Below are 13615 nucleotides of genomic sequence, written 5' to 3' on the forward strand. Positions count from 1 at the left end.
AAAAAATCAACTAAAACTATATGTGTTTAAGCACACATACACATGTGAAAAAATTGTTTTTGATTAAAAAAAACTACTTTAAAGAAATAGAATATTTCTTTATAAATTATCTCTATGGGTAGGTAAGGACAAATATAAAATTACCTCTATGGGTAGGTAAGGATGAAAGAAATAAAACATATAAGAATTGAAAACAAAGACAGAAAGCTGTTATTATTCACAAGTGACAAACAAATCAAAAGAATCTGGAAACAAATTAACATTGATAAGCAGATTTGACAAGGTGAGTATTCATAGGGTGAATACTCAAAAATCAATTGCAAGTCTATCTATAGTAAACAGAAAAGGAAAATTTTAAGATATTTATGATCATATCAAAAAACATCAAATACCCAAGGATAAATCTACCATAAGATGTGCAAGATCTCTACCTAGAAAATTTCAAAACATCATGAAGACCTAAATGAATCAAGGGATATACATATTCATGGGTCAAAAGATTCCAAAGTGAATTAGGAAATTCCAAATTTATTTTCCCAAAAGTATGTAGAGATTCAAAGCAATCTAAATCAAAATCCCAGCAGGCTTTTTTTGTGTATGGAACTTACCAAACTAATTCTTCTATTTTTATTTATTTATTTATTTTTTTAAGAAAGAAGGGAAGGGCAGGAGAGAGAGAGGAAAAGAAATATCAATGTATGGTTGCCTCTCGAACATCCCCAACTGGGGACCTGACCCACAACCCAGGCATGTGCCCTGACTGGGAATCAAACCAAAGACCCTTTGATTCACAGGCCAGCACTCAATCCCCTGAGCCACACCAGCCAGGGCTACCAAACTAATTCTAAAATTTACCGTATATTAAATTCCAAACAGCCAAGGATAACCAGGGTAATCCTGAAGAAGAACAAAGTTGAAAAGCTTTTACTACTAAATATCAGGACTTATTGTAAAACTGCCATAATTAAGACTGTGAAGTTGGCACAAAGATAAATAAGTAGACCTATAAACAGAATAGAGAATTCAGAAATAGACCCACTCACCAAACTGATTTATGGACAAGGGAGAGTGGAGAAAGGACAGCGTGTTCAATAAAAGCTGCTGGCTAAATCAGATTCCTATATATTAAAAAAAAAAAAAGAGAGAGACACTTGACCCTTACCACACACCATACACAAAAATCAAATCCAGATGGATTATAGACCTAAACACAAAGTGTAAAACAAGCAAGCTTCAAGAGGAAAATACAGGTGACTATTTTCACAATTTGAGGGAGGCAAAGATCTCTTAAATAGGATACAAAAAGCACTAACCATAAAAATAAGAATTAATAAAGCACACTGTTTCAAAACTGAAAGCTTCTACTCATCAGAAGGCACCATGAAGAGAAGAAAAGGACAAGCCACAGAGTGGGGATAGGTATTTGTAGCACACATGACTAACAGAGGCCTTAGATCTAGAATAAAGATCTACACAGTAAGAGGCAAATCCAAAAAAAAATTTTTTAAGGGCGTGAAGAGGCATTTCACAAAAGAGACTATTCAATGGTCAAAAAACATGAAATAGTGTGCCATATAATCATCCATCAGAAAAACACAAGCCAAAACCACAGCAGTAGCATCACCCTACCACACCACACCAGAGTGGCTAAAATCTAAAAGACAAGCAACATCAAGTGTGAGCAAGGATGATAAGCAACAGAACTCTGCCCCTCTGCTGGTGGGAGTGCTACGACAGCGCTGCCACTTTGGAAAACCACACGGCATTACACCTCCAAATGAATAGATCCATACTGTAGAGCTCAGCAATTCCATTCCCACACAGACACCCTACAGAAGTGCAGGGAGAGATGTATGCATAGGAATGTTAATCATAATGGTCAAAAACTGGAAACAACCCAAACGTTCATCTTCAGAGGAAAAGACCCATAAACTATAATACTATACATCAATGAAAATGAATTAGCCATAGCTATATGACATGAACAGATCTCAGAAACATAATGTTGGGTAAAAGAAGCTAAACACACAGAATATGTATAATATGACCCTAGCTATATAAGATTCAGAAATAAGTAAAACCACTCTACAGTGCTCAAAGGCAGGCCTGAGGTTACCCTGGGGAAGGAGGCAGGGAGCAGACACTAGGAGGAGATATGAGCGGAGCTGTTTGGGTGACGGTAATATTCTATTTCTTAATCTAAGTATCAGCCTTACAATTATGTTCATGTTATGCACTTTCTGTATATAAGATTTACTTAAATGAAAAAGCATAATTAAAATAGCATAAGAGGAATAAAAGTTGGTAAAGTGATTACCTCCGGACTGGAGGCAGGAGACCAGGTAAGGGAGAGTGCATAGGAAAATGTATTTTCTTACTAGTGTTCAAATGAAGGGAAGGTGGAGGGAGAGGGAGAGGTGGGCACAATAATGGACCAAAGAAGACAGTGAACACGAACTAATAATTGTGCTTAATCCAATTCTATGCATTATTAAAAACATAAGCACATAAAAAGGACCATACTCCAGGAAGAAATCATTGGAATCAGAACACCACTACCACTTCACAGAGCCATGAGACAAGTGATATAGTGCCCTGTCAAAGCGAGAACAAAAGAAATATTTTCTTGATTTTTATTCAGCATCTAGAACAAGGCAGATCTCCAATTAATAATTACTGAGTAAAGAGATGGTATTTCCAGTTATAAGATTAATGAGCCCTAGGGTGTAACGTACACATGGTGACTATAATTAACAATACCATATTGTATATTTGAAAGTTGCTAAGAAATGAGATCTTAGAAGTTCTCATTACGAGAAAAAAAAATTGTAACTACGTGTTGGATGTTAACTAAATTTGGTAATCATTTCATAATATACGCTTACATCAAATCTTTATGTTGTACACCTAAAACAAATAAAATTTTATGTCACTCATATATCTCAATAAAACTAGAAAAAAAACAGAAAATGGATAAATGAATAGGTGAAACAGGACATGCCCCTCAACACTGTCTCACCCCACCCAGCCACCATCACCGTCTCCCCAAGCTTACATTTCTTTTTGGCTGGCACTGGCCTAATTAGTGCAGCTTCTAGTAAAACCCCTTCACCACCCTCTCTCCAGCATCACACACTGACTGGCCCAGGGAGCCGTGAATGTTGGGCCAAATGAGTTAACAATTTCCTTTCAGCCCTATGGCGTTTCTCAAATGTGAGTCCACTTTTTCACAGCCTGAAAGACCTGGAGACTTTTTTAACAGTCCGGTTCTGGGCTGGATCTGTCACCACAACAGTAAAAAACAAAATTTTTTTAAAAAAAGTTTAAGTGCATCGTGTGCTATAATAAATAGTTTGCACAAAATTATTCTTTCCACATATGGACAGAGCGATGCCTTTAATGTGCACATTGTGGAGGGCCTGTAGCCGAGGCTATTACTGGGCAGAATGTGGAAGTCGTTTTCTACTATTAAATAAAGGAAACAAAGTTCTCATTTTTAAATTAATTCAATGAAAACTATTAAGCAGTTGGCTGTGAATGCCTCACTATTTTTTCCAAACTGATACTAATAAGGGCTCCCACTCCCAGCCCTCTCTAAACAAAAACACAAAATTAACCACATAATTTCCAAGAGTGTTTCCTCAGTGTTGTTTTTCAGAAACACGTGACCAAGAGGAGCATGCAGATTCAACCAAAACTGAGACCCAAGTCGCCGGAACACTGTCTCCTGGTGGGTTTGGGTGAGGCAGTTGCTTCCTGGTGCTGAGAGGCTGGTGAGTGGAGTGTTGTTCTCTCTTTGTTCAACAATCAGTTGACACGTGGGGTGTGCTAGGCCCTGGGCTCCACCTGAGCGTGGAGGGTGAGAGAGAATCAGGGTGAATGAGACAAAGGCAAGTCCCCACCGCCTTCCTGAGAAACATGATCAGCCAGTACTGACAGGGTACCCGTTTGTGGGGCAGCTAGTGAAAGGAAAGCATTGCAGGACTGAAAGTCCAATACACATGCCTTTAAAACTCAGATGTGCCAACTTTGTAGCTTGATAGTTTCAGTGTCTTCATCTATAAATTGGGGCTGTTCTGTGAATATGATATGTCCCTGCTTTTAAGAAACCAGCACATGCTTGGCACATAGCAGGAGGTCATCTGATGCTGGGCCCCTTTGCCCACTTCTATGCCAGCCCTGTACTGAGGATGCAGAGACCAGAGTCGGCCTCTGCTCCCAGTGAGCAGAAGTGCAGCATGCAGTGGGAGCTCAGGGCAGAGGAGGTTGGATCTGAGGCTCAGGGGTGAGACCCACATGTGCCCCTCCTGAACAGGGAGTCCTTAGCTGCTAGCCACTCAGACCAGTGCTGATCAGCAAAGGAGGTGGCAGGAACAGCTGAGGAGGGCAGGCCAAGGTAGCAGGGCCTTGAACTCTGGGATCCACACACCATTCTGGAACAGATAGTTTATACATCTGTGTCTCTCAAGCCCTGTGGCTGACAGCCGCCTGACAGCGGGGATAGTGTCTGACTCATCTCTGAGTCCACAGTGCCCAGCCAGTCTGGGAACAGACCAAAACTCACTGACGGTTATTGGTAAACAAGTAAGTCCTAGACAACATCTTCCAAACGTTTCCTGTGGTTCAGGAGGAAGGTCATCCTGGGCAGAAGCCTTGATATCTGTGTAATAGAGGCCTCCCACGTCTCTCCTCATAAAACTGAGATCCAGGGAGGCACAGAGGAAGGGGACCTCTGGGCCAGGATGACACGAGGACAGGCTATGCCACCAAAAAGGAGGAGGGGACGTCAATGAGCTTCCACTTCCTCATCTATAAGCGGGGTAATGACACAGCAATCCTGCCTCCCAGGGCTGCGGAGAGGATCAAATGACAGAACAGAAGGGAACCACAAGAGCTGCTCACCATTTCCCTGTCTGCTGTCTCGGTCTCTGTCTCTCAGCAGATTTTGATGGTTCACCTACTGAGGACAAGGCCCTGGGCCCACAGGGAAGAGCCCAGGCTAGAGGTCCGACTGGAGGTGAGTGACAGGGTCTTAAGGGGAGGAGGGGAAAGAAAAGGACACACAGTGCCTGGCACGAATGGGAGCTTAGTAAATACTGGATTGATAGACAGGCAATGGGGAACGAAGGAATGAAAGAATAGATTCAAACCTAGTTTTTGGTTCCTCCTTCTCCCATGAGGGGGTATGCTGTGCCACACACACACACACACACACACACACACACACACACACACGTGTGTTTGTAAACAGCGTTCATTATGCTGAAGGCACCCCTACTGGAGTCTCTGTCCTCCCTCTCTGTCTCAGTCTGCCTCTTCCTGGAGGTCTCTCTCTTCTGTCTTCTGGTCTCTTTCTCTGGGTCTCTGACTTTCTCTGTCTCATTGTGTTTTTCTCTATAGGTGGGTATCCTTCTCCTTGTCTCCCGGTGTCTCTGCCTCTTTTTGGCCCTTCTTTCCCTCTCTTTTCCTTTCTCCTTCCCCTGGCCCCATTGCCTGCCTGTCTTCCCAATTCCCCTGTGAAAGCCTTGCTTCCCCCAGGCATAGGTGTGCCTGCAGATGCTGCATCCAGAGAGACCCTGTTTGTAAACAGTGAGGGAAGATGGGGTGAGAGATCCCCCTGTTAAAAGGGGGCATGGCCCAACGCCCAGCTGTAAGCCAGGTCTGGGTGTCCCTGCCAGGTACCCCCCACCAGTGCATCACACCTTCTCCCCATCCCTGTATCTCCCTTGGCCCAGCCCTCCTGGGTGCCAGCAGTGGGTGAAAAAGAAAAAGGGCACCCAAGGGAGAGGTCTCCACCTACACCAGACCCTAATGAACAGGTGCTATGGGACCTCTAGACTTCATTTTCCCTAAGGAACTCCCAGCCAAAGTACTGCCGCCCTGGCCATGGGGCAGAAGCAGAGGGCTCTCTCTGTGTGGGACAATACCAAATTCCACCTGGCTTGGGACTGAGACCAAGACAGGCAAGCACCTCAGCACAACAGCAATGCACATGTAAGCACCAGCACTTTTCAATTTCCAAGGTCCTGACAGCACAGCCATCCATTTAACAGATACTTACTGAGCATTCCCCTGTGCCAGGCACAGTTCTAGGTCCTGGGACAGAACAGAAATAAGATGGACAAAATCCCCTGCCCACGTGGAGCTGATATTCTAGTGAGGAAAGTGGACAATAAGGAATGTACATAATCAGAATATACAGGGCGGCAATGATGGGGCTGCCATTGCTGTGAAAGGTGCGGGTCTGGAACCAGAGGATCCCCAGCTCGGTTTTGACCACATTAAGTCTGGGGTGCCGCCTGGACATCCACGTGGGGATGTCCAAGGAAGTCAGCAACTTGTACACATCTGAGCCCCAGGGGAAGGTCTGGGAGTCATCAACAAATGGATGTTCTTCAAAGCCACAGGCAGAATGAGATCACTGAGAGAGTGAGAAGGTCAGTGAGATGAGGTGGACCCAAGGAAGGGGCGGGAGGAGCAAAGAGGTGGGGAGATGGAGAAAGTGTGCTGTCAGGGAGGAGGGGAGTGGGCAGAGGCTTGAGAGATGACGGTGGTGACTTGGGTGACACAGAGGACACTGGACCTTTATAGGAGCAGCGTCAGAGCAGTTGTGGACATGAAAGCCTAGCGTGGGCTCAGAAGAAAAACAAGACATAAAAGTACAGCCACTCTTCCAAGGAGCTTTGCTCTAAAGGAAGGAAAGAACGAGGTGGTATCTGAAGAGGGAAGTGGGTCGAGAGGTTTGCTTTGTTTTGTAATGTGGTAGAAATAACAGCTTGCTCATGTAGGGTTGGGAGTGACTCAGCAGAAAGGAAGCGCTGATGCCGCAGGAGCAGGCAGACGGCTGGGGCCATGCCCTTGAGCAGGTAAGCAGAATCTGGTGTCTGGTTCCTTAGACACCCACACACCACAAAGGCTTCTGGGCCTGTGGACCTGTGTTCATTTTTCACATAAGAGTGCTGAGTCTGAAAACGTTAACATGCACCTCCAGAATAGTCACCCAGAGTTCCCTCTGCTACCTAACACCTGCTTAAAACCGTCTTATACCCCTTAAGGCAGAGCAGGAATCTGCATTTTAGCCTGCTCCTTAAACTTTTCTCATGCATATTAAAGTTTGACAATCATTACTCTAATCAGTCATCTCCAAACTTGTTTTATCTTATATCCCTCTCAAGAGAAAACATATTCATTTATAAATCACAGACATAAACTACTGTTCTTATATACAAGATCTGTCCGGAAAAAGTCCAGCCATTGTTAATATAACAAGAGTGGTTTGTGTAACCTGGCAGCCAAGGAGAATGGACTGGAGTGTGCATGCGTGAACAATGAAGACTTCACTGTACTGCTCAGTGAGGGAGGTAGATACCACTGAGTGAACATGTGTACTGTGTGGCCATCACATACAAAATGACTGAGCAAGTAGAGCAACGAATCTGCATTAAATTTTGTATTAAGCTTGAACGTTCTTCCACAAAAACTATTTGGATGATTCAGAAAGCTTTCAGGGATGACGCAATGAGTGCAGCAAATAAAAGTGTGGCCCAAATGCTTCAAAGATGGTCAAGAATCTGTTGAAAGTGATCCACGTTCTGGAAGACCTGCAACAAGCAAAACACCTGAGAATGTTGAATATGTATGGGCTGCAATCAACAAAGATGGGTGACTGACAGCCAAGAACTACTTTGTCCGAGATTTTGATTCAAGATCTTGGTATGAAATGTGTTATGGCAAAATTCGTTTGGTGCCTTCTGCTATCAAAGCAGAAAAAACATGTTGCAGTTGCTAACGATGCTGGGAGAACTGTGTGAGGTCCCAAGGTGCCCACTTTGAAGGGGACAGAGGTGTCATTGTCTTGTGTACAATATTTCTTCTATTTTGTATCTTCTTCAATAAATGTATTTTTCACAGTACATGGCTGGATACTATCTAGACAGAGAGAGGCATATAATGTCAGAAAACACTCTACCACATGCTAGGTATGTGACCTTGGGCAAGTTGCCCAAGTAAACACTCTGCCTCAGTTTTCCCATTCATAAAATGGGAGATAATAAGAGCACCTGCCTCATGGGGTTGTTGTGAAGACCACATGAATGAAATACACATGCAGTGCTCAGAACAATGCCTGACACATAAGATCATCATCATTACCATCACACCTAAAATGAGGTAAGCCATAAATGTAAACCATGTCCTAATATTTCTCGTCATCCCATAGATGGTCTTGTTGCCCCATATTAGCAATTGCTGGTCCACCCAGTGAGGTCCTCAAAGGCAAAGACCATGTATTTCTTATTCATCCTTTATTTCCATTGCCCAGCCAAGGGTCTGGCACATAGCAGGGGTCAAAAAAAACATTGCTGAAATAAACACCACTTGTTGAGGCCCAACTGTGAGCCGCACATCAGTCAATCCTTGCAACAACCACTGAGGTGGGATCAATATTCCATTTTACAGACAGAGAGATTGGGGCTCTGAAAGGTAACATGATTTGTCTAAGGTCATAGAGCAAATTACAGCAGAGCTGGGGCCCACAGCAGGGAAGTTGGGTGCCTAGTCTCATGGCTAATGGCCTCTCCCTATCACCAAGGGTGCAGGCAGGTTATACTGCTGGGATCTGGCTGCTTGAGGGTCAGGGACTGCCTCTCAGCCTGATTGTTCTCCTGCCCCCAGCAGAAGAGGAAGGACTAGCTGGGCAAATGCACAACATGTCATAATTAGCAGAAGCACAGAGGAAAACAAAGCCTGGGTATACACAGGAAAGGCAGGAGGGTCAGAGACCCACCCTACTCCACCCCAACCCCAGAGCTGAGCCAAGCCTGAGCCAGAGAAGCATCACTGCCATTTGGGAATCTGCCTTCCCTTCACCTCACGCCTCCCTCCCAGCCAAGCTGCAGATCAGCCGGCAAGGCTACATTAACGGATTTCTGAAATGTCACCAAGAACAAAGCTCCCCTTTCTGCCAGCCCCTAGTATTTACAAGCAAGCACAAATCTGTGAGAAAATTCAATTGAACGCAGATGGCAGGAAATTCCTCTAAAATGACAGTGGCCAAATTCAAACCACAAGACATGAAAATAACCCAACATACTAGACATGAAGAACATATCTTATAGACTTCTCCTCGTGCGATTTGCAATCTGTGATTGATTACCAGGAAGACAGACTGCAGATTTATTGGACTTCTGTAGAACACGGATTCCATTTGCAACAATTAAACCTTCCGTGGTTGAGAAAGGGGTCGGAGGGGGCTAACGGGAGATGGGAGATGGTGAAGTTAAGGAATGTGGTGTGAGGCTGATAACGGCTGGTGTTAGCACCTAGAGCTGGGTGTCTGTGGTTCAGGTACTGGCTGGCAGGGGAGGGTCCGGGTGTGCTGTGCATCTGAAACCCAGGCACGTGCCTTTGGGTTGGATGTCCAGCTTGTGGCCATGGGCTGGGAGCAGAGGCACGCTGACAGGTTTCTGAAGGGATAAGTATATGCAAATCTGCTGACCCTCTGGGTATACATGGCTAGACCAGAGCTGTGGAGGGATCCTTAGAATGGCAGTGGTCCTGGAGGTGCTAAGGGGAAAATGGACAACAGAACCAGTGAGCTGAGGGAGAGTGACAACACTTCCTCCCATACCTTGGACAAAACAGACATCACTAATTACACCAAATCTTTCCTGCTAAGCTCAAAATCCTCCTCAACACAATTCTCCAGGCAGCACTAGTAAGTAGCCAAAGCTGGGCTAAGAGCAGAAACCTGTTTGCCAGCCCTGGGCTCATGCACCAGGAGGGCCTCATGTTGGGGGCTGGAGCACCGGCAGTGTGCATTAAACTCTTAATGATCTCAATTATGCTGTAAGCTAGTGGCTCGGATGTATGTAGTGGGTCAGCAGTTGAGGTGTGTGCTAACAGTTCAGAGATTCAAACCTGAGCTACAAATCTAAGTTTCTTTAGCACATGGCTGTTACCCACCATCTGGAAGATTCCACCTCCCATTCCTCGGAGGGACTCAGATCTTTCCGAGGCAGATGGGACCAGGGTTGCACGTGGATTAAAGATGGCAACAAATTCTTTGACAGTCCTCCTATGAAAAGGTGAGTCTGTGCCCCTCTCGTCTGAGCAGGTTGTGGCTGCCCTGACAAATGGAGCAGGTGAAAGGGAGGCTGTGCCTGTTCATAAGCCTGCCTTTCTCAAGACAAGCAGCTTCCTTCTTGGTTTCCTGTTGCTCTGAGCTGCCACATAAGAAGTCTGACTAAGTGGAACCACAAATCAATGTTTCTCTCTCTCTCTTACCCTCTAAAAATCAATAAACTAAAAAAACTTCTTAAAAAAAATAAGGAAGTCTGACTACCCTGCTGGAGACACCCCATGGAGATGACATCGGGAGGGAGAAGGACTCAGCTGAGCTCCGCCTTCCAGCCACCCTACCCATGAACTAGCATAACATCAATCTGGGCTAGCCTCTCCAATCAGACCTGCTACCAACTGAATATCACCAAAGTGACCCACGCTGATGTCCCATGGAGCAGAGGGATCACTCAGAAGAGCCCTGCTCCAAATTCCTGACCCACAAAATTGTGAGACACAGTGAAATATTTAGTGAATTAAGCTGCTCAGTTTCAGAGTAGTTATTATCTGGATTGTCCACTCCTGCCCCCGTCCTCCCCATCCTCACTGTTCCCTCCCTCTCAGCCTCATCACCTCAGCCTGGAGGACCACTCTGGCCTGGTTCCAGCTTCCCATCTGGTCTACTACTAGCCACACTATCCCTGGCCACCAGTAACCTTGCTAAGCTGAGGCTCTAATCACACTCAACCTCAAAGCCCTGTAGGGAGGGGCTTGACCACCTCTCCAGTCACCTGGCCCACCCCTATGCTCACCATTCCCAAGATGGAGCACACTCCTGAAAAGGCCCCCTGTGCTGTTGTATAGGCTGTTCCCTCTGCCTAATGCCCTGGTCCCTATTGTCTGCTTCACAAACTCCTATTCAGCCTTCAGTGCCCAGGGCATTTGTTGGTGCTTCCCTCTGGGCTTTTTTATTCCTTACTATCCTGTATTGTCATTCTACACTAGGTAGGAAAGCACCCTGAGAGGACAGAAGCTCTTGGGTTTTTGTCTGCCCAGTACTAACATGGTACCTGGCACGGAATCCAATAGTTTCATTGAATAAGCTAATAAAATAACAAATGCATGATGTAGGAAGTTCAGTGCAGGTCCTGGCAGCAAGCCATATATAGAAGAGAAAAACATGAAAAGTTGAATTCCAACAAGCAGCACCGCAGTGATATAGAACCAAGGTCAGAGAAGGGAGAAGCCAGGGGGGCCTGGGTTGTCAGAGAGGACTTCCTGGAGGAGGAGAGCCATGCTGGTGTCCAAGTCTCCTCCTCCAGGAGCTCTCCAAGAGAGTCCTCTGGGCTGAGGCTGTGCCCACCCTCCCATGAGCTGCGCTTGCCTGGAAGCATCACAGGGGCTGCTCAGGTTTCCTGCTCCCCACTCACTGCTGCATCCACAGTGCCCAGCCAAGGGGCTGAGAGACAAGAGATCAGCTTGGCATCATAACTAGATTCTGGCTCTCCTCCCTCTGAGAGACAGGGATCTGCGCAGGGCCTCACCCAGAGGCTGGCTGACGAAATGAATGAGGTGGAGGTTAAGGAGGCATTATGAGCAGGAGGAAGCGCAGAGAGGCCCGAAGAATAAACCTAGCAGCCATGGGGCACTGATCGCTCCACTGTCCTGACTGTGCCACCCCACAGCCTCCCCTGTGAACAGGGATGGTGGCAGAGCCAGTGAGGTAAGTGCCTGGCACAGAGTACTGACGCCTGGTGACGTTTAGGAGTCTGGGCCTCAGAGGAACGTTCCCAGACCCTGAAGGCCTCCTGGTTCTCTGACCCTGGAGAAGGTCTCCAGAAGGGCCCAGGAAAAGGAAGAAAACATTTCCAAACCAGCAGCCAAAGGCAGGCCTGGGCTTGGCTGCCACACTCAGGGACAGAGCACTGGAGCAGGGGACCCAGGAAAATACATGACAGAGAAACTCTTGAGCACTCAGCCTGGCTCCATGTGGAAGAGAACTGTCCAGCATGGGATGGGCTGACAAGACAGGTAGTGATCCGCTCGTCACAAGGTATTCAGCAACTGGGTAACCTCTTAAATCAAGTACATCAGGGCTGGAGGGTCTTTCAATCTTCCTCATTTTGCACATGGGTAAAACTGACGTCCATAGAAGCAAAAGGACTTGCTCAAGGAGACATTGTAAGTTGATGACAGAGAAGACTTGCACCCTGGTCTCCCTACTCCCAGTCAAGACACCACCACCCAGCACAGGCTCTCCTCAGCTGACTCAGAGCCAATGGCATTTACGAGCAGGCCTCTAGGGAAACTCCATCCCCAGATCCCCCAGGCCCCCTCCCACTGGTGCCAAGTCCTAACTCCAAGGCTCTGCAGCACTGAGAAGGTTGTGCCACCCTGGGAAAGTTGTTCAGCTACTTCAAGCCTCAGTTTGCTTGTCTGTAAAATGGAAATAACAGGTCCCACCTCAAAGGGTTTATGTGAGGATTAACAAACTGAAATGTGCTCAGAACAGGCCCAGAATGTTTCAAGTGCTCAATAAATGTGAGTTAACTTTTTCTTTTTAACTGTTTGAAGCACTGGAACAGAAGGAACGCAGCTCTACTCCCCTCTGGCTGGGTGGCCTTAGGAAGGCATTTCTACTCTCAGTCCTTTTGCCTCATCCAGAGTGGTTGCAAAGGTCCTGGCAGCTCAAAAGTCCTTCACATCTACTTTAGGTTTTCCTAGGTATTCTCCAAGTTGGGGAGCCATCTAATTAGCACGTAAGAAGCCTCACCCTTTTCCAGACACCTGAACATCCGAAAGGCATTAGGGCCTTCCTTAGGAGGCCAGGGATCTGCGGCCTCATTTCTATCTTCCAGATGGAAGGCTCACTGCACAGCCTCTCCACTCTCAATGTCTCTCTTGCCCCCAGTCATTCCCCCTTCTCAGCAAAGAAGCAGCTGGTTTCATCAACAGAGTAAAGAGAGCTAATATGTATTCAGCATGTTCTATGTGCCAGGTAGGGCACCAGGCCCTTCACCTATGTAATTTCACCCAATTGTCATGGCAACTCAGGGTTGAGGATAGCATGCCCCATTTGTGCCCAAGGAAGCCAGCTTAAGAGAGGGGAAGTAATTGGTCCTGTTCTCCCTGGTACGTGGCAAAAAAGGGAGTGGAGCTCAAATACATACTCCACCCTCTGGTGCCTTCCAGAAGCATTCAGCTGGGTGTGGGTGGAGGAGGGAGAGAGCTTGGAGCACAGTCTCCCTGACCTCTGGCCTGGAGTGGGGAAAAGGGGAGAAGCTGGGTGGTTCTGGAGTGGGGCAGGGAGAGAGAAAAAGCACGGGCCAGGGGCTGTGTGCAGAGTGGGACCCCTGGGCCGAGCCCAGCCTAGACATTTCTCTCATCTGGCTAGATGGGGGAGGTGGGGGTTCTCTGCTGAGCTCAGGTTTACAGGAATGTGTCCCCCAGGGCTCAGTGGGGAGGAGCAACTACAAAGAGAGCAGTGGGTCACTGCAAATCAAAGCACAGTCCACCAGCAAGCCCGCTTTCCCAGCTGGGCAGGGTGGGGGGTAGG

General features: G+C 46.6%; 1 protein-coding gene and 1 long non-coding RNA gene across 3 annotated transcripts in view; one reads left to right on the top strand and one right to left on the bottom strand.

Moving 5' to 3' along the window:
- Window positions 1-13615, bottom strand: part of GLIS1 (GLIS family zinc finger 1) — a 216480-nt gene that overhangs the window by 133497 nt on the left and 69368 nt on the right. The window lies entirely within an intron of this gene.
- On the top strand, window positions 4658-7736 carry LOC150014928 (uncharacterized). Of its 2 annotated transcripts, none has more exons than XR_016509949.1 (3): window positions 4658-5017; window positions 6789-6866; window positions 7231-7736. It is a non-coding gene; the product is annotated as an uncharacterized LOC150014928 (long non-coding RNA). The 2 variants fall into 2 exon arrangements; XR_016509948.1 differs by having other exon boundaries at window positions 4662-5017; window positions 7293-7736.

This window comes from Furipterus horrens, unplaced genomic scaffold (assembly GCF_987537825.1).
Source record: "Furipterus horrens unplaced genomic scaffold, mFurHor1.1.pri manual_scaffold_3, whole genome shotgun sequence".
NCBI classification, from domain to species: Eukaryota; Metazoa; Chordata; class Mammalia; order Chiroptera; family Furipteridae; genus Furipterus; species Furipterus horrens.